The sequence below is a fragment of the Cryptomeria japonica genome, chromosome 9, assembly GCF_030272615.1.
Source record: "Cryptomeria japonica chromosome 9, Sugi_1.0, whole genome shotgun sequence".
In the NCBI taxonomy this organism is placed as follows: domain Eukaryota; kingdom Viridiplantae; phylum Streptophyta; class Pinopsida; order Cupressales; family Cupressaceae; genus Cryptomeria; species Cryptomeria japonica.
This window is the reverse complement of record NC_081413.1, coordinates 714,963,633-714,983,402: the sequence shown is the minus strand read 5'-3', so window position 1 is coordinate 714,983,402 and position 19,770 is coordinate 714,963,633.

Sequence of the window (19,770 nt, the reverse complement as noted above, 5' to 3'; positions counted from 1 at the left end):
TCCGCAAATGAACATGACGCAAGGGGGCAATTCATTTAATCATTCCATTCCTCCTTGTAGTGTTCCTCCTGTCCAATCATCTCCTATGACTAATTATCATAGGGTCCCACCACCTTACTCTTTACCTTCTTTCAATAACATAACACCTCCATCTCAATCTAACACATCTAATATGAACCCTTCGACTGAAGCGACCATTAACAATCTTGCACAAACTGTCTCTTCTTTACAGCAACAAATTGCCTCTATGAATCAATCTAAGTTTAGTGTGCCCACATTTGATGTTGCGAGCCCACTTTCTCTTGACATTGTTCAAGCTATCCCTCCTAAACATGTTGAAATCCCGCATTTGGAGCTTTATAATGGTAAAGGAGATCCTCTAACACATGTTAAGACTTTTCAAACAATTTGTACTGATTTTGCTTATGACCAAAGGTTGCTTGCAAAACTATTCACTAGAACATTAAGAGACAAAGCCCTACAATGGTATTGCTCGTTGCCTTCCTATTCTATTACTTCTTTCGAACAACTTGCAAATGCTTTCATTCAACAATTTCAAAACAATATAAGTCCTAAAGTTACTTTGATTGATTTAATGCATTGTAAACAAGGTTTTAAAGAAAAAGTGACTGATTTCATTGGTAGATATAAGCATTTGTATGCTCAAATTTATTTTCCAGTGCCTGACAATGATATTCAAAGAATCTTTATTTCTAATTTACAAAAAGATATTCGAGACAAACTTCTGTTTTCTGAGTTTACTTCTTTCCAACAGTTGTGTGCAACTCTTCACAATTATCAACTGACTGTGAGTCAAATGGAACAATCACATCCTATGGCTCTGAGTGATAAGGGTGATAGTAGTCAACAACCATTTGGGAAGTTTAAACTGAACAGAGACTCCATCAAATTCAATGAAAACATCATCAACAACAATGTGAATGCAGCATCAGGTGTGCCTCCTATTTCTAAATTTTTCAAGAAAGAAAGAAAGTATACTCCTTTGAATGAATCATTGCATAGTATTATGAATAAATTATTGGAACAAAATGTGCTTACTCTTCCTCCTATAAGACAAATTGATCCTGCAAAGGTTACTTCACCTTATTTTGATAACAAAGCCTTTTGTCAATTTCATCGTCAGCCTGGGCATGATACTGAAAAATGTTTTTCTTTAAAGGGTAAAATTCAAGATTTGATTGATAATAATACTATCTCTGTTTCTGGAGTGAATGATAAAGGCAATACATCTGTAGCTCCTCCTAATCAAAATCTTCAGATTTTCACTGATCCATTACCTTCTCATACCTCTAATGCGATTGAGACTAATGATTCCTCTCTTTCATCTGATGGTCTTGTGTCTATGACTCCAAATATGATTAACTTTGTAGAGCAGCAAGAAAACCCTAAAGAACCTTCCATCACATTTGATTCCAATGAAACCATTAGGGCACCTGATGGTCCTTTATACATAGTTGCAAAAGTCAAGAATACACCTTGCCGTGGAGTGCTTATTGATCCTTCGTGCATGGTTAATGTTATTACTGAAGAATTTCTTTTTACTTTGCAATTGAATCAAGTGATTTATGATAAAACAGATGTGATTGTGAAACTATTTGATGCATTTTCTTCTCCCGCAATTGGTTCTATTACATTGCCTATTGAGGTCTATAACAAATCCCTTGATGTGAACTTTGCTTTTATTCCATCTTCTGAACAATTTCGTGTGAAGCTTGGCTATCCTTGGCTATCTTCCATGAAAGCTATTGCTTCTCCTATTCATAAGTGTTTGAAATTTCCCCATAATGGTGAAGTTGTTACTGTCAATCATAGCCTCTTTAAACCAGCTGAAAGAACCTCTAGTGTTCCTCTTGATTACTTTTGGCCTAAACAATTCCAATCCCTTCCTCCGCGAAGTGATCATCTTTTCAAATCTTATCAAAAGTGGAAAACAGATATGATCCTATCTTTAAGTGAACCTAGAACACCTAAACTTGACATTCCTATCATTCTTGAGAAGGAAGTGCTTCCTTTGAAAGATAAAACTAATGTCTTTCCTCAAGAAGATTCCCAACCCATCCCTATGGATGTGACTATGTCTATATCTAATAAACTTCCTACAAGTAGACCTATACCTCCTCGTCATGATGGACTTGGTCTCCTTCCTAAACCAAAAATTCCTCCTTTATATGGAGCAGTTCCTCCTCCTTCCTTTTATAGAGAGAAGAGACCTTCTTCTTCTCCTATTATTCAGCCTAAGAGACCACAACCTAAACACCCAAGTGATAGGGATGAGAACATTCCTCCTCCTCAATCTTCTTCACTTCCTACTAAGACTAGACGAAATCGTTCTGCACATGAACGCCGACGAAAGCGTCGTCTTAGAGCTCAAACTTTGAAATCTCCAAAAACACCTTCAATGAGCATTATTCCATTTTCTCCTCAGCCGGACATTGAGCCTAAATCTCCTAAACATAAGATGCATGATGGTCTTGATCCTGTGCGAGTTAAAGATCCTATTTTTATAAATCTTGATGATGATATAGATGAAAATGTTATTCATGATGAAAATGTTACTCCTCTTGCTTCTGATAGTGAATATGAACTTGTTGATATTGATAACCATTTATCTAATGAGTTTTCTAAAGCACTTATCCTAGCTCCTAGACAAGAACAATGTGGCTCGGAACATGAACATAGCCCTTGTTTGGATCTTGTGATAGCTCCATCTGTTGTGTTGAATGTTCCTCCTCTAGCATGTTCCCTGCCTTCCCGAAACATTGATCAGCAAGATCGGGGGGGTAGATGACGTGCTAGACTAGTTACATTAGCATAGCAGATTCTCTCCTCCTCTCTTGTGTTACTTCTTCTATATGTTATTCTCATTCTTCTATTTGTTGTCCTTAGTGTTGTCTACTTGAGGACGATGCAAAGCATTGAGATCTCTCGATCTCTCTCATGTTGACTCAAAAGACACATGTGTTCCCTTCTTCTAGGTGACCTTCCTTGGTTGGGGAATGAAGAACAATTATGCATACATACATATGATATATATACATGAATTATCATACAGCATACTGACCCCAAGGAAAGCGAAGTCACCTCGTGCTTTGTGTTTTGTGTCTATTATCCTTGGGCTTATCTCACACTTGGGGGCTAAATCCTTGTGATAACGTGCTCCTTTCCTTTCTCATTCTTATGTGTATCACTACGTTAAAACAATCACCCCCGGTGAGGCGTGTGCGATCGCTTTAACGTAGGGGGGCATACATCCCGTTCATATCTTTTCAAGATACTTGAAAATTTCTTGGCAAATTTAACCTTGCCTTGAAATTTTTTGATATCTTTCTTGCATGACTCATAGTGAGGGAACCTTACTACTGACAGTCATGGTTCTCCCTCGTGATCTTCCCTTTTACTTTGTCAATCGAAGTCATAAGATCCTTAGTCCACTGGGGGCTTGGTGTGTCTTGCCTCCTTGACGTGGTGAAAGTTTTTCAATGTTGTTTCCTTGTACTTTACCGGAAGTATGAGCATACATACTCCCGCTAAAGTGGGGGCTAAATGTAGCGTCCTAAAATTGTGACACTTGCAATTTCAACTGCATTTCGGTCTTCACGATGGCGATGCAACATGCAACCTGAATGGAGACCCCGAAACTTGCTCACGACACCAAAAACTGCATTTTTCTAGTACCCTGGCCTGAACCTCCTTGCACCCTGCTGTCCCGGGAGGTGGGACAAGAGCGCCCAGTGCCCTAGTCCCTCAGGACCAGGGCGCCCAGCGCCCTGGTCCCCAGGACCATGGCGCCCAGCGCCCTGGTCCCTGGGTCCTATTTTGGGCTCGGTCTCCTAAGTGGTCTCGGGTCTTTTTGTTTGCAATTTGGAAATTAACTTTCCTGGTCGGCCTAAGGTCGGGAAAATCAGTCTATCAGCCCTAATTGACAAGTATATAAACTACATTTTCCTCTCTCATTTGGGGAGATACATACATGACAGAAAAAGGCGTGGAAACTATACTCAAGCATTCAAGCATTCAAGCATTCCTTCAAGCAATTGATCATTTCAAGTCTCCATTCAAGGCTAAGTGTTGCATTCAAGACAAGGATTCAACCATTGAAGAGGAGATCACATACTACTATAACATACAACATACAACATCTAAACCTTCGCACATAAGGATACAAACATCCTTAGAACAAGGTATTAGTACTTGTTTTACAGTCATTTACATTTACAGCTCTTGCTCATTTCTTGGTTAATTCCAAAACCAGGGTTTGACCTAAAGGCAAACCCCTAATCCCTAACCCCCCAATCGTCTTCGCTTTTCTGTGTGTAGGTTGCAGGTACGCGGCTGAGATTGAAGATCTGGAATCCTTGTGCAGAGACGAACAGATCCCCCTTCGTTTCGCGGATTTTTCGGAGGACCGTGGCGTCGGGCGCCATCGTCCCAACAACTTTTGCTCAAATTTGCAGGACAGCGCCGTATCGACATTTTACTGCTAATTCCAGGTCCGCAGCTTCATACTGTATTCCTATCTCAGTTTATAAGCGAATCTTTGTCACTTTCTATGCATTCCTAGCTCAATTCTTCTATGCACATTCTTTACAAAAGAGGGTAGCCTTGCTGTCTTAACCCTTGAAACTCATTTAGCATCCAATCTTGCATTGCGTGGGATTGGATCTTGTGGGTTTCAACCCCTCTTTTGAATGTAAAGTCTCCCCCCTAAGTGAAAACCATCGAATCCTAGCGAACCTCCCTTCTCTCTCCTTGGAGTTGGAAGAGGGGAGAGCAACTAGGGTTCGATCGCGATTTTTCCGCTTTACAGTTACCAAGCAAAGAACCTAGTCGGTAAACCCTAAGGAGCGTAGTCAGTAAACCCTAAGGTTATCGCTATCGGTTAACGAAGGCGGAATGTCTACCAGTGAAGTTTAGTATTCACCGAGTTGCAACCGAGTAATAACAAAATGTATTGGATGAATACATGTGTTATTGAATGATGGAAGCTAATGAGCTGGATATGATTAAATGATTGATACAACGTGTATGAAGTTTGTTAAGGATCTATGGCAATGGAAGATCAACAGGAAGATCTACAGGTCAGATTGAACCGCAATACCCTAGCACAAGTTCCAAGAAATGTATGGAAGTTCCAAGGTGAGGTAAAACATTTTCAGATCGAAGGATACATTGAACTTGGCCAAGATTGAAAATTTGATGGCTATGATTGATCATGCAAAATGTGATCAAAGAGATTAAGTGGTTAGCAAATTGTTTATAAATAAGGAACTATTGATAAACAATGTATGTGGGTAAGTGTATGCATAGGGGTGCTACATAGTGATTACCGAGCACAAAAGCTTGAAGACCTATTTGAATAACAGAGTAGAGAGCGTAGCAGAGGGACAAGATAAGTCCTATGAGAAGATTATTTTGAGCAAATATGAATCTGCTTTAGCATTTTAGATGTGAAGTTGCAGATAGATTTTATTACTATTATTTTGTAAGTGACAGAAAATTTCTTAACCGAGTGGACTTAACAGTCTTATATGTAAACCCTCTAGCAAGGTAACATTCTAAGTGAGTGTTTGAAATCCTTTAACAAGGTCACTTCTAACAAAGTAAAGATCCTAATAGATCTGAGGGAAATCCGTTAACCGGGTCACGTCTAGCAATGTGTTTGTAATCTTTAATAGGATTTGATTTTAACCAAGCATATTCTAGAAGAGTATATTTCTTAGTGGGTCCAAAATCTCATAGTAGTTTTTCCCTATTTGGGTTTCCACGTTAAATCTGGTGTTATGAGTGTTGTTATGATTATGTGTTCTTAAGTTTGCATGTTTAACAGTTTTTGGTTAAGTTGCTGAAGTATAAGTTACCGAGGTTGAATCTGTTGATTTATGGAAGTTTAAGTTTGTATGATTCACCCCCCCTCTCATCTTATTAGCTATTGGCATCTATACTTTACATCAAGTATCATAACTAACAATTGGTATTAGAGCTAAGGACTCTGGAAGAAAAAGTTTAAAGATAGTTGAGGCAAAGATCCGAAGATGTATAAAAGGGATGCACAGAAGTTGAACAAGGCAAGTTTCTCCACATGGCAGAAAAGGATGAAGCTACATTTGTCAAGAATTGGAGAATATGCAACATATTATCTGGAGAATGATTTCATTACACCTAGCACCTATCCATTGACAATGGAAGAGATAAAGGCAAAGGAAGAACATATTCAAGTAATGATTGAAATAACATCTGCATTGACCGACTTAGAGTTTAATGATCTAGAAGGCTGCAATGATGCCAAGGCAATGTGGGAAAAGCTCATATCTGTGTATGGTGGTGATGAACATGTTCAAAGAGAAAAAGTGGATAGTCTAAGAGGACAACTTGAATCTATGAGAATGAATGAAGGTGAGAACATAACCTAGTACAGTACAAGGTTAAAGGAGATTTTCAATCAAATCAAAGGAGTAGGAGGAACCATTGAAGAGAAGGATGTCACAAGTAAGTTATTAAGAACCCTTCTACCTGCTTATGCAATCCGAGTCTCTGCAATCAATGAATTGAGGTCTGTATCCAATATGCTAGTTTCTTTGGATGCTACTATTGGTAAGCTACATGCATTTGAGTTAAGTAACTTTGATAACAGTGGGTCTTCAGTAAATAAAGTTGAGTCTGCATTTAGTTCTTTTCAGCTTGATGAATCTGATGATTACAATGATAGAAAGTATAAGTATTCTGAAGAGAATCACAGTGGAGCAAGTGAAAGATTTCAAAAAAACATGGAGGAGGTACACAAACTTTATGAAGAAATCAGAAAGCAAGAAGAGTTTGAAGCACTATTAGCCAACAGGCTACCGAGAGGAAAAGGTAAGTACAAAGGAAAGTTTCCTTTGAAATGTTTTAACTGTGATAGAATAGGACATATGGCTTCTAATTGTCCTAACAAAGAATCCAGTGAAAAGAGAGATTATCGTGATGACATACAGAAATATAAGCATTACAGAGCACACCGAGACTTTAGAAGAAGAGATAAAAAGACATGTCTAATAGATGATTAGGAATCTAATGATGATAAATAAGATGAAACTGATACAAAGGAAGTTGTTTATGTGGCTATCAAAGATGGATCAGATGAAGAAAGGTATGAAGAAAAAGCTTTAATATCTCACATAAATACTAATGATTCTTGGATCATAGATAGTGGATGCTCACATCACATGATAGGTGATAAACACAAGTTTGTTATATTAGAAGATTATGATGGAGGTTATGTAAGATTTGGTAATGATGCACCATGTCCAGTAAGAGGTAAAGGATCTATAACACTTTTTGACAATGCTAAATGTAATGATATTTATTGGGTTGAAGGTTTGAAATACAATTTGTTGAGTGTAGCATAGCTAAACAATACAGGATACCGAATAGAGTTTTAGAAAGGAATTGTCAAAGTTCATGACAAGCATGGAAAGTTAGCAGCTACCGGGACACAAGCAAAAGGTAACACATTTCACCTTGACTCAACTCGGAATACGTGTCTATATGCAAAGATAGATGATACCTGGTTATGGCATAAAAGGTTTTGTCATGTAAATTTTTATAATCTGATCAAAATAAACAAGAAGCACCAAGTAAGAGGTCTATTGAGTCTTGAGAAACCTGATAATGTCATGTGTCGAGGATGCCATATGGGTAAGATGACAAGATCAAGCTTTACAAGTAAGTCCTACACTTCTAAGGGAATTTTAGATCTTGTGCATACTGATCTTTGTGGTCCTATGAAAGTTCAGAGTTATTATGGTGATAGGTATTTCATATTATTTGTGGATGATTACTCAAGGATGATGTTAGTAATGTTTTTAAAAGAAAAATTAGAAGCTTTTCAAATGTTTAAATGGTACAAGGCAAGAGTTGAAAATGAAACAGGAAGACAACTAAAATGTCTTAGATCTGATAGAGGATTAGAGTTCACTTCTGATGAGTTCAACTTATTCTGCAACAATCATGGTATTAAAAGACAAGTCTCTGCACCAAGAAATCCACAACAAAATGGAATTGCTGAGAGAAGAAACAGATCTATTGTGGATTGTGCCAGAACCTTGATGATTGAAAAGAAAGTACCACAAAAATTTTGGAGAGAAGCAATAAGCACTGCTGTTTACACCCTGAACCAAGTATAACTGAAGAAAGGAATCTTGAAGACACCATATGAAATCTGGTATGACAAGAAACCTAATGTAAGTTACTTTAAAATCTTTGGAAGTAGATGCTATGTTCACAAAGATGACAAAAATGGTAAGTTTGATCAGAAAAGTGAAGAAGGAACATTTATTGGTTATTCTTCTAGAAGCAAAGCATTTAAATGTCTGATCAAATCATCTAACAAAATATTAGAAAGTGCAAATGTGAAAATTGATGAATTTGCAGAAAGAAATGATGAAGGTGACTCCAAAGAACCAGAAGATTATGAAGGATTTGTATATGTTCAACCGAGAAGTCCTACCGAGAAAACTGCTGAAAGAAATGAAGAGAATATCCAGTTATCGAGTGATGAAGAAGATCATACAGAATCTACCGAGCCTATATTAGCCAAGTATGTCTGTCAGAAGGAATCATGCATCAAGTCAGATTATAGGAGATAAGAATGATCCAGTGATGACAAGGAACAAACTGAGACAGAACACATGTCTGATATCTGAATTTGAACCAAGGATAGTGTAAGAGGCATTTAACAGTGAAGATTGGATAAATTCTATGACAGAAGAGATTGATCAAATCAAGAAAAATGACACACGGACACTGGTCCCAAGACTGAAGGACAAAAATGTAATCGGTACAAAGTGGATTTTCAGAAATAAGCTGAATGAAAAAGGCGAGGTCATTCGAAATAAAGCAAGACTAGTTTGCAAAGGTTATGCTCAAGAAGAAGGAATTGATTATGGTGAGACTTTTGCACCTGTGGCAAGACTTGAAGGAGTAAGAACATTGTTGGCATATGCTACTTACAAGAATTTCAAAGTATATCAAATGGATGTCAAATCTGCATTTCTGAATGGTATATTAGAAGAAGAAGTTTTTATTGAACAACTTGAAGGATTTGTTGAAGGAGAGAATAAAGATCAGGTATGTAAACTGAACAAAGCTTTATATGGTCTAAAGCAAGCACCTAGAGCATGATATGAGATATTGCATTCTTATTTAATCAAGATTGGTTTTATAAGAACTAGTGAAAATAGTAATATGTACATGAAGAATGATGAAGACAATGGAATACTAATCTCAACCATATTTGTTGATGATATTATCTTTTGTGGTAATGACTCCTTGTGCAAGAACTTTGGAAATGAAATGAGCAAAGAATTTGAGATGTCATTAATCAGTGAGATAAAGTATTTTATAGGTTTACAGACATTGCAAATAAAAGATGAGATTTTCATTACTCAATCCAAGTACATAAAGGAAATCTTGAAGAAATTTGGAATGGAGGATTCAAAACCAGTAAGTACTCCTATGACTACCAACTATAAACTATCAAAGAATGATGAATCTGCATCTATTGATGAGACACTTTACCGATCTATGATTGGAAAGTTGCAATATGTTGTTCACAGCAGGCCAGATATAGCACATGTAGTAGGTATAGATGCAAGATTTTCTGCAGATCCCAAGGAAACACATATGACAACAATCAAGAGAATTTTTAGATAATTGAAAGGCACTGAGGATTATGGCTTAGTATATCAGAAAGGAAATGACTTTGATTTAAAAGTTTATACTGATGCTGATTGGGCAGACAACATAGATGACAGGAAAAGCACAAGTGGTGGAGCTTTCTTTTTAGGAGAAAGACTAGTAAGGTGGCTTAGCAAGAAACAAGGATGTATTTCACAGTCAACAACAGAAGCTGAATATGTTGCCGCAACATTGAATTGTACCAATATAACATGGATCAAACAACTATTGGAAGGCATAAATGAGAAAGTTACCAAGCCAGTAACTATATTCTGTGATAATACTAGTGCCATTAACATTTCAAAGAATCCTATAATGCACTCTAAGACAAAGCACATCTCTATCAAATATCATTATCTTAGAGAAGAAGTTCAAGAGAAGAAAGTGGTGTTGGAGTATGTTAGCTCAAAGGAACAAACAGAAGATATCTTCACCAAGCCACTGCCTACCCCTATCTTCTACTCATTGATCGAGTTCGGTGAAAGCATCAATTCGATGACTCTAAAGAATACCTTTTAGGAGTTGATGCTGATTTACACACTTTAGGAGGTTTTCTAAAGGTGTGCAGGAAACAAAAATAGGGAACAAGAATTGAAGACAAAATGCTCTGACTGAGACTGAGTTGATACCGAATAGCAAAGGAATTACTTCACACAGGAAGAAAATATGTATTAGTTTTCTTTTGGCATTGTTGTCAAAGGGGGATAAGACTAATGTATGGGGGAGAAGACTAAAAGACTAATGACAGGGGGAGAACATTTCAACATCTCACAACAATCTAAATTCAAATCATTTAGGTCAAATCAAATCAATTGGTTTTGCCATCAATGCCAAAGGGGGAGATTGTTGGCATTATAACAAACAAGGGGAGATTGTTGGCATTTCAATAAGGATATTGAGAAGGTTGTTGATGACTATGGATATAACTGATTAAGGATGTTTACTATCTTAACAATATTATTTTGTCATTAATGTCAAGAAATTGATTTTCTGATTTAGTATGATGTTGCCATATCTTAAGAAGTATGTTTTGAAGATAATTAAGATGTCGGTAAAAGACACAGAAAGAATGTGATGAATAAGGGGAGGAATAAGTTATTCAATGGGCAACTATTACCGAGTTAGACAATGATGAGATCATGATGTTTAGATTGTTTTGATATCCTACATATACTATTGTTTGTAAGGTTAATACTATACTATGTTACCGAGCAAAGAACCTAGTTGGTAAACCCTAAGGTTATCGCTATCGGTTAACGAAGGCAGAATGTCTACCGAGTGAAGTTTAGTATTTATAGAGTTGCAACCGAGTAATAATAGAATGCATTGGATGAATACATGCATTATTTAATGATGGAAGCTGATGAGCTGGATATGCTTAAATGATTGATACAATGTGTATGGAGTTTGTTAAGGATCTATGGCAATGGAAGATCGACAGGAAGATCTACAGCTCAGATTGAACCGCAATACCCTAGCACAAGTTCCAAGAAATGTATGCAAGTTCCAAGGTGAGGTAAAACATTTTCAGATCAAAGGATACATTGAACCTGGTCAAGATTGAAAATCTGATGGCTATGATTGATCATGGGAAATGTGATCAAAGAGATTAAGTGGCTAGAAAATTGTTTATAAATAAGGAACTGTTGATAAACAATGTATGTGAGCAAGTGTATGCATAGGGATGCTACATAGTGATTACCGAGCACATAAGCTTGAAGACCTGTTTGAATAACAGAGTAGAGAGCCCAATAGAGGGACAAGATAAGTCCTATGACAAGATTGTTTTGAGCAAATAAGAATCTGCTTTAGCATTTTAGATGTGAAGTTGCAGATAGATTTTATTACTGTTATTTTGTAAGTGACAAAAAATCTCTTAACCAAGTGGACTTAATGGTCTTATATGTAAACCCTCTAGCAAGGTAACATTCTAAGTGAGTGTTTGAAATCCTTTAACAAGGTCACTTCTAACAAAGTGAAGATCCTAACAGATCTGAGGGAAATCCCTTAACTGGTTCACATCTAGCAATGTGTTTGTAATCTTTAACATGATTTGCTTTTAACCAAGCATATTCTAGAAGAGTATATTTCTTAGTGGGTCCTAAATCTCACAGTGGTTTTTCCCTATTTGGGTTTCCATGTTAAATCTGGTGTTATGAGTGTTGTTATGATTATGTGTTCTTAAGTTTGCATGTTTAACAGTTTTTGGTTAAGTTGCTGAAGTATAAGTTACCGAGGTTGAAGTTGTTGATTTATGGAAGTTTAAGTTTGTATGATTCACCCCCCCCTCTCATCTTATTAGCTATTGGCATCTATACTTTACATCAAGTATCAGAACTAACAATGATTAAGGTGCCATATACCTTGTAAATCCTATGACATGGTTCCAACATTCTTCAAAAGTTTCCTAAGGCACTTAGGATGTATTGGAAAAATATTTCGTAATGTTTATTTTCACTATTGTTATAATAAATTCATAAGGGGTGATGAGTTCCACTAGCATCAGTAAAGGTGGATTATGAAGGTAATTATTTGATATTCTTTTTCCCACATGTGGGTGCCTAGAATGAAATAATTAATGACCTAGAAAGTAGAAAAATGAGTGACCTTTGAATTTATCCAAGTGGGGGCTTAGAAGAGTTAATAGGTGTCTCTTGGTATTCCATCATTTATTACATTTATTGTAATGTTTATTTCACAAGATTGGGTGCCCATGTTGGAGCGAAAGCATTTGAGCCAAAATTGGTGTCCTTTTTACTACCATATAGATAATTCAATGGTCGTGGTCATTCAAAATGAAGATTCTTCTTGGGGTGGGTTGTTTAGTGGTTTTGGAGATCTTACTATTGTATAAATTTAGTTCTTTGGATGTAGAATGTATGAAGAATAGTTGAATGCAAAGTTTGTTTGTAGGAAAAATGGTAGGTGGGGGCGTAAGGAGGTTGTTCATAGGTACATAGGTGGGGAATAAGGAGGTTGTTCATAGGTATATAGGTGATGCCATGTTGGAGGTAAATAAGAGTCTTGGAAGTGAATGTATTGTAATCCCATTTATTATTGATAACGCATACCTGGACTCTCTTCTTGGTGGAGTTTTCTCCCACAAGAGTTACTCCATGTAAATACTATGTTATGTGGTGCTCATATGTTGTTAATTTGTACCTCATTGATGTTGTCTTATGATGATGGTATTCTTTATTTATTGTTGTTATAAGTTCATAGATAGGATTATTAAGCATGATATGTAGGCTGATTTTTTTGCATCTTTAAGAAATATATAAGCATATTTTTTCACATTAAAGCAACTTAATTTTAAAATTTGCATATAAGTTTTAGATTTTCATGTTTTTGTTGTCCAACCCTTGTAGCTAATCCTTTGATTGGTTTTAATGGGTAAATATTGATCTTCATAATCATTGGTATTGAACTTGTTTATTTCTCAACTTGGATTAGGATAGAAGAGTTAACGACTCTTTATTTGTTAGAAATATGGAGAGGTGATAGATGCTTGTTGCTTTTGAACTTGTTGATTGCACCTCCTCTCTATTTTTTTTGGATGTTCACCTATTAATACAATTAAATAATATATGTACGTTAATATTAAAAATACAATGACATAAGTGAATAGTCACTAACTACAAGTTGGTAACCCACCTCAATCATTTTTTGCTTCTCTTCACCCATCTAAAGGGAATATATACGTATTGGAGTTATGACCACTTGTGACAAGCACAAAGATATGAATCAGACTAAAGATGAATACCATTTAAATTTATAGTAAATTATGTGGGGTTAAACAAGTATAACATGAAATCTATATTACTAGCTCATACTTCTACAAAATGAATGAAGAAAAACTATTCAATCAATGACCACCCCTATAGTGTACCATGAATATTAAGAGGGGTATGAATCGATGTCAACAACTAAAAATATAACAAATTTATTTGACAAAAATCCACTTAACTTTATTTATAAACATACTAATTAAAAAAGTAAAAACTTACTTTAGTGAATATTGACATACAAGTAAAAGCATCAATAGTTATTGACGGTGAAGGTCCAACACACAAATATTCATCATCAAATGCCAATTTTAAGATTACCATTTTTACTATTTTGTTACATTTACATATCTATGACTTGACATGGTTGTATAATTAGGAGTCAAGGGTTGAAATATTTAGGATGTATATTTACTTAGGGGATAAATTATGTTGAGTTTTTCTAGTAGCCATGTGATATTATCCTCTAATTATCGCAAGACGTAAGATTAAGACACTCATCATCGTCCCAGTTAGTCCTATTTCCCAACCTTGCCTATATGTGAAAGGAATCATATGCATATTTGTAAGGAGATAAATCATTGATCAATAGATCTAATTAATTTTGTACTATAATCGAGCATTATATTTCTCTTATTTCTCTCTTTTAGAAGATAATATTTAGCGTTATAGGTGATCATGGGAGGTTAAGTCCATTGGTGAATCTAATGATAAATAGATCCATAATTGTGGCAAAGTTGAGCTGAGTGTCAATGTCTAAAAGTCTCACCCTCAACTAGTTGAAACAAAATAATTAGGATTGAGTAGTTGAAATGAAAGTTTATATATTAAAGGATTTGTAGTAGAAGCATAGAATATATTTTTAAAGATTTTGTATCATTTTTCTTGAAAAATAATCAAGAGTAGTTTTATATCATTTGGTGTTTACTTGAATGTGAATGAGTGAAAGATTAAAATGACTGATTACATTTCCGTGAAGTAGAAAAGTGTAACAACTAAGTAAGGGCCCACTTAAGGTAACATTGTGACTTTGATATTAGTATTAGCATTTGGTTATTTAAGCATCTTAAATTTAGATCATTTTTAATTTGTTAAGTAATCAATAATTTTTACTTGTAGCAATTGTTGATTGGTATTATTAATAAAATCTTTAGTAATATTTGGAGGATAACTATTGAATAATTTTTGAATTCTTTGATGTTCATTTCTTTTTGAATAATAAAGTTTAATTTTTTATGTTGAACCACTTAGCAAACTTTTATAAACCTTTAATATGTACTACCAACATCAATCAAGAATATACATCCCTGATAGAACATTATAAGTGTAACCTTCATAGCCGTTGAGTTGCTTGGTATTATTAATAAAATATTTAGCAATATTTGGAAGATAACTATTGAATAATTTTTGAATTCTTTGATGTTCATTTCTTTTTGAATAAGAAAGTTTAATTTTTTATGCTGAACCACTTTGAAAACTTTTATAAACCTTTAACATGTACTACCAACATCATTCAAGAAGATACGTCCCTGATCTAACATTATAAGTGTAACCTTCATAGCTGTTGAGTTGCTTACTAAAGGATGCCTTGGTCCATTGAGTTGAGTGTGTGTCTTAGTTGTACCAGATTTATCAGTCAATGAGGAAAATATATACAAATATATTAATCTCTTTTACTCTTATTCTTTCTATTCATGCTTCCTTATGAGTGTATAGTGATATGTTATCCCTATTTTGTCTCTCATCCTATTGTATTTTAAAATTCACTTGGGATAGATATGATCTTTTATATATGAAATAAGAAGTACTCACTCACAACCTCTCTAATAATTGGATAATGACTTATGCGGATATAGTAGTCTATATATGTGTGTATATCATGATTACTCTATCTCCTAAGTGATATGATGCATATTCTATTGGATGGAAATGAAATTAAAATTCATGTAGAGGACACTGGGAGATATTAAATTGAAAATATAAAATAGCATGAACATAAATATAAACAATTGACAAGATTTACTATTTTAAATAATTAAAACAAATATAAATACCATATTGCACTAATAGACATTGAAGCATTATTTACAAGATAGATATACATGCAATAAATTGAATGTAATAAAACCTACAACTTCACAATAGAATCTAATTAAACATTGCTTTCCAATGAATAATTAATCAATCTTAATCTATTAATCACTATGCTCTATGCTCTTTCCTTATCACTATTTTAATTGTATTATATATTTGATTATTATAATCAATCAATCTTAATTCATGATTCAATCATACATATACAAAACTAAATATTTAATCAATTTCATTCATAAGATGGTTATATTTTTATTTAATACTATTTAATTGAATCTAACAATGACTCTCAAAATTCATCAAACGTGGCAGTAGATTTTGAAAAGTCAAAATAATCCAAACCTTAGCATAGATAAACTTGATGATGATGGCTTTGATATTTAATGTTATAGTTAAGTTTAATGTTCAATTAGGTTTAAGGTTAGTGTTTAATTTGTGTTAAGGTTTATAGTGTAAGAGTGAAATTTAGGTTTGGGTTTAGAGTTAGGCTTCAATTTGGTTTAGATATGGGTTCAATTTTCTTTGGTGCTAGGGTTAAGGTTTAATTTGGTTTAATATTTATAATGGATTTGTTGGAGTAAATAATTTTGACTATTTATATTTACTTAAGTTTTAACTTAGATAACAACATTTATCAGGTAGATGGATAATTATTGAGTTATATTTGGACTCTAACTCTTCTAGATGGAGACACTTGTCCAAACTTTGTGTACTCTCATCACCTACTCTTGCCTATTTAAACAAGGCTCCTTGTACATTTGTGCTCACCTCATTTTAATACAATCTCATGTGTTGAATCTCTCTTAGTTGTAGAAGATGTTCTGCAAATTGTCTCTTGGGTTGGGTGGAGACATCTACATGGTATCGAAGTTTCCCATTCTGTAACTCTTTCCTATTTAGAGAGAGTTCATAATTTTTAAGTTTTGGGGTTCCAAATTGTTTTAATCTGTCCAATTATTAGAGGCATTCAATTTTTGAAGTGTCTTATCCTTGGATCAACCTTCATGTGTCTGATTGTGATCAAACAATTTCATTCACTAGTGGCTTGTCTTTGTTTGGTGATAAAACTTTGTCAACCATGCACCTTTGTTGTAGTAGATCATGTGTTTCTAATAGGCCTTGATTCTTGCTTTCAAGAGTGACTGATATTTGTTTAAAAGTGGAAGAATTCTGACTAGTTTTGTTATGGTGATTCTTGGTGTGCATCAATATCTTATTTTTAAAGAACATGGAATTTGTGTTAGTCTCTAGTCATTGCATTGTTGGTCTTGAATGATATATATGAGATCGTATCAATAGTTTGTTTGGTTTGAGGCCTTTATTTGCATCGTTTCTTTGTGAGAGTTCCCATTTCCCATCACTGGAGTGTTCCACTTGATCATCAATCTGCAAAATTAAGAGAACTATTGTGACCACTTGCTAAAGGTATTTTTTCTTGTATCCAGTTGTGTAACTATATTGGTCTTCATTTGGGTCATTCCTAAATTCATTGGTTGACCTCCATATTTTCCATGTGATTTTATATTTGACAGATCAACTACATTACGCCCATATTGGTTATTTCGTTGGCACATCAAAAGATTTTTGGCATCGATCTGCAAAACATGATTGGGTGGAGAGACTCCCTCTCAAGCTGCACTTTACTTAGCTAGGTATATTACCTTTTCCTTGGATTTTAGTGCATTTGTTGTGAAAGGCTTGTATTTGTGGTTGTCCTGTTGATGAGGATATTATTATCCTTCATGGTGGAGATCCTTGCAATGATTGTAGTTGAGCCATTTTTATTTGCTTGCTTGCTATTTAAGATTTGAGTCGTATCCCCATTTGCTTGGATTGACATCTTCATTGTAGTGGCTTTGAGGAATCTTGATAATAATAAAATGCTAGATACAAAGGAAAGCAAGTCTATTTAGTTTTATAACTTTATATTTTGTGTATACATCATTTAATTTATTAAATTACAAATGCTATATTGTTTTTTGATAGTAATTTAACTTCTATTTTGAATCTTCCTTTTGCAATTTTCTTCTATCTAAAATGCAATTGCTATCAAATATAAATAGGTTTACAATTCTTCCACTGCAATTTTCTGAGTCCAAACTTCTTGGCTACAACAATACTCTCAAAATAATACATTTAATATATGTCAAATATGATTTTTGTTATAGCTATGGGGCGCCCAAGGCTGAATTTTGAATCAGAAGAGAAAAGGAGACAATATCAATGACAATACCAAAGAGAATATCAAAGGGAGTATCAAAGATGACAATGGGAACAAACGAAAGGAGTTGAAAGGGAATAATGAAGAATAAGAGAAAATGAAGCTTAAAGACAAAGATATGCTAGAAGAAGGGAAGGCATAGCAGTACAAGAATTAGAATTTCAAAATAGAGAAGAACAAAATATAATTAGACATATCCTTGAAGAACTCTCTCATTTTGAAAGAGAAGAAAACCATCAACATAAGATCTACACTCAAGTGAGAGCTAAAATCAATCTTCTGATGCAAATATCAAAAATCTAAATATTGAAAATGAAATTCAAGATCAATAGTATTTGTTCAAGAAACACCTCAACATGCAATTCCAATTGACATCCATTTAACTATAGAAAGAAATGAAGAAAACATACAAAACCCAAATGGAATGCTTCAAGATGACTTCAAAAGATTCAAACTATAGTTTTGGCATCAATTTGACAACTTTACAATGACACATATGTTATATTTATCAAAATGTTACTTAGGAATCGTAGTAGGTTGCACACGTGAAGGTTTGATATATAATAGATGTCGACAAGAGATCTAGGTATTCATAGATTTTTAGCTTCAAAAAATATGGATCCTAGGTCCCAGCCAGAGGAGCTTGCAAACTTGACTCAGGTAGAAGAAATTCTAATTGCACGTGTCAACCCAATACAACAAGTAAAAAATGCAATAGTTGGCCAATATAAATACAAAGGACACACGATAAGTTTCCCACAAAATGTTGAACATGTTTAAATTTTTTTGCCACATACAATAAATCATTTGCCAATCGTTATTATTCAAACCTAAGGGATCAACATAGAACTAGTTGTAACTTTATAATCAATAGAGATCATATGTATAAAGCACTAAAGTACAGAGTAGACCATGACAATATTTACTTTGATGTTAGAATTGATGAAAATGCTATGGACAATCTATCAAGAAATTGTGATGAAAATATTTTGAATAGATTGAAGGTAGTGCACATGGAATTCAGTTATGATGCAAATAAAATGATTGTGGGTCCAATGATGAACACATATGAAACTAATATAATTGACCACACAACATTAATGGCTTCCAAACTTCCTAATACTCAAAGAGAGATGGAATTTATTCATGCATGGGTTAATAATTGTGATGCAAATCCAACAACATTAATTGATTGGCTAGGGATTAGTGCATCTCCTATTAATGAGTATGTCATTGTCATGACCCTCCGTGTCAAGTTTTGCCTACCAATTGATACAAACATTACAAGTTTTAGTATTATTTTGGGATATTTTAGGTTTGATTTGAATAATGTTGACAATTGTTTTATGGTTAAATTTTAATTATGATTATGATGCTTATATGGATTGGTCTCATGTTGAGAATATTTTATATTTGAGAAAAAAAAAGAAAATACAATGTAGTTTAGTTAATATTCAGTATCAGCCTAGAATGAACAATGGCTTGTGCAAGGATGAATTATGTTGCTTTTATAAATGGGGAATGAAGCAAATGTAATTACCTTGTGTCTTATGATGATTATAAGTCCATGATACCTCAATTACAAAGCTAATATTTTATACTAATGTTTTTGATTGAGTGTGATTTGATCTTAGATTTGAAAGAAGCAAGCGACAAAACTAAACTCATAACCAAGAGGTAAGTACTTCAATTACATGATATGGACATAGTTAACATTTATTTCACTCTTTCTATTATAATTCTAGTTGTTTCTATATGTGCATCATATGGTATAAAAATTATCTTAATGTGAGTAAAGATAAGAAATTTAGGTGAAAAATTTAAATCGGATACTTGATGCTACTTCCAATGTTCAAATGGATTCCGTGAATGAGGATGTATAATTTTAATAGTTTTTTTCTTTTTATCCTTATTTTGATTACATTGCATGAGAAA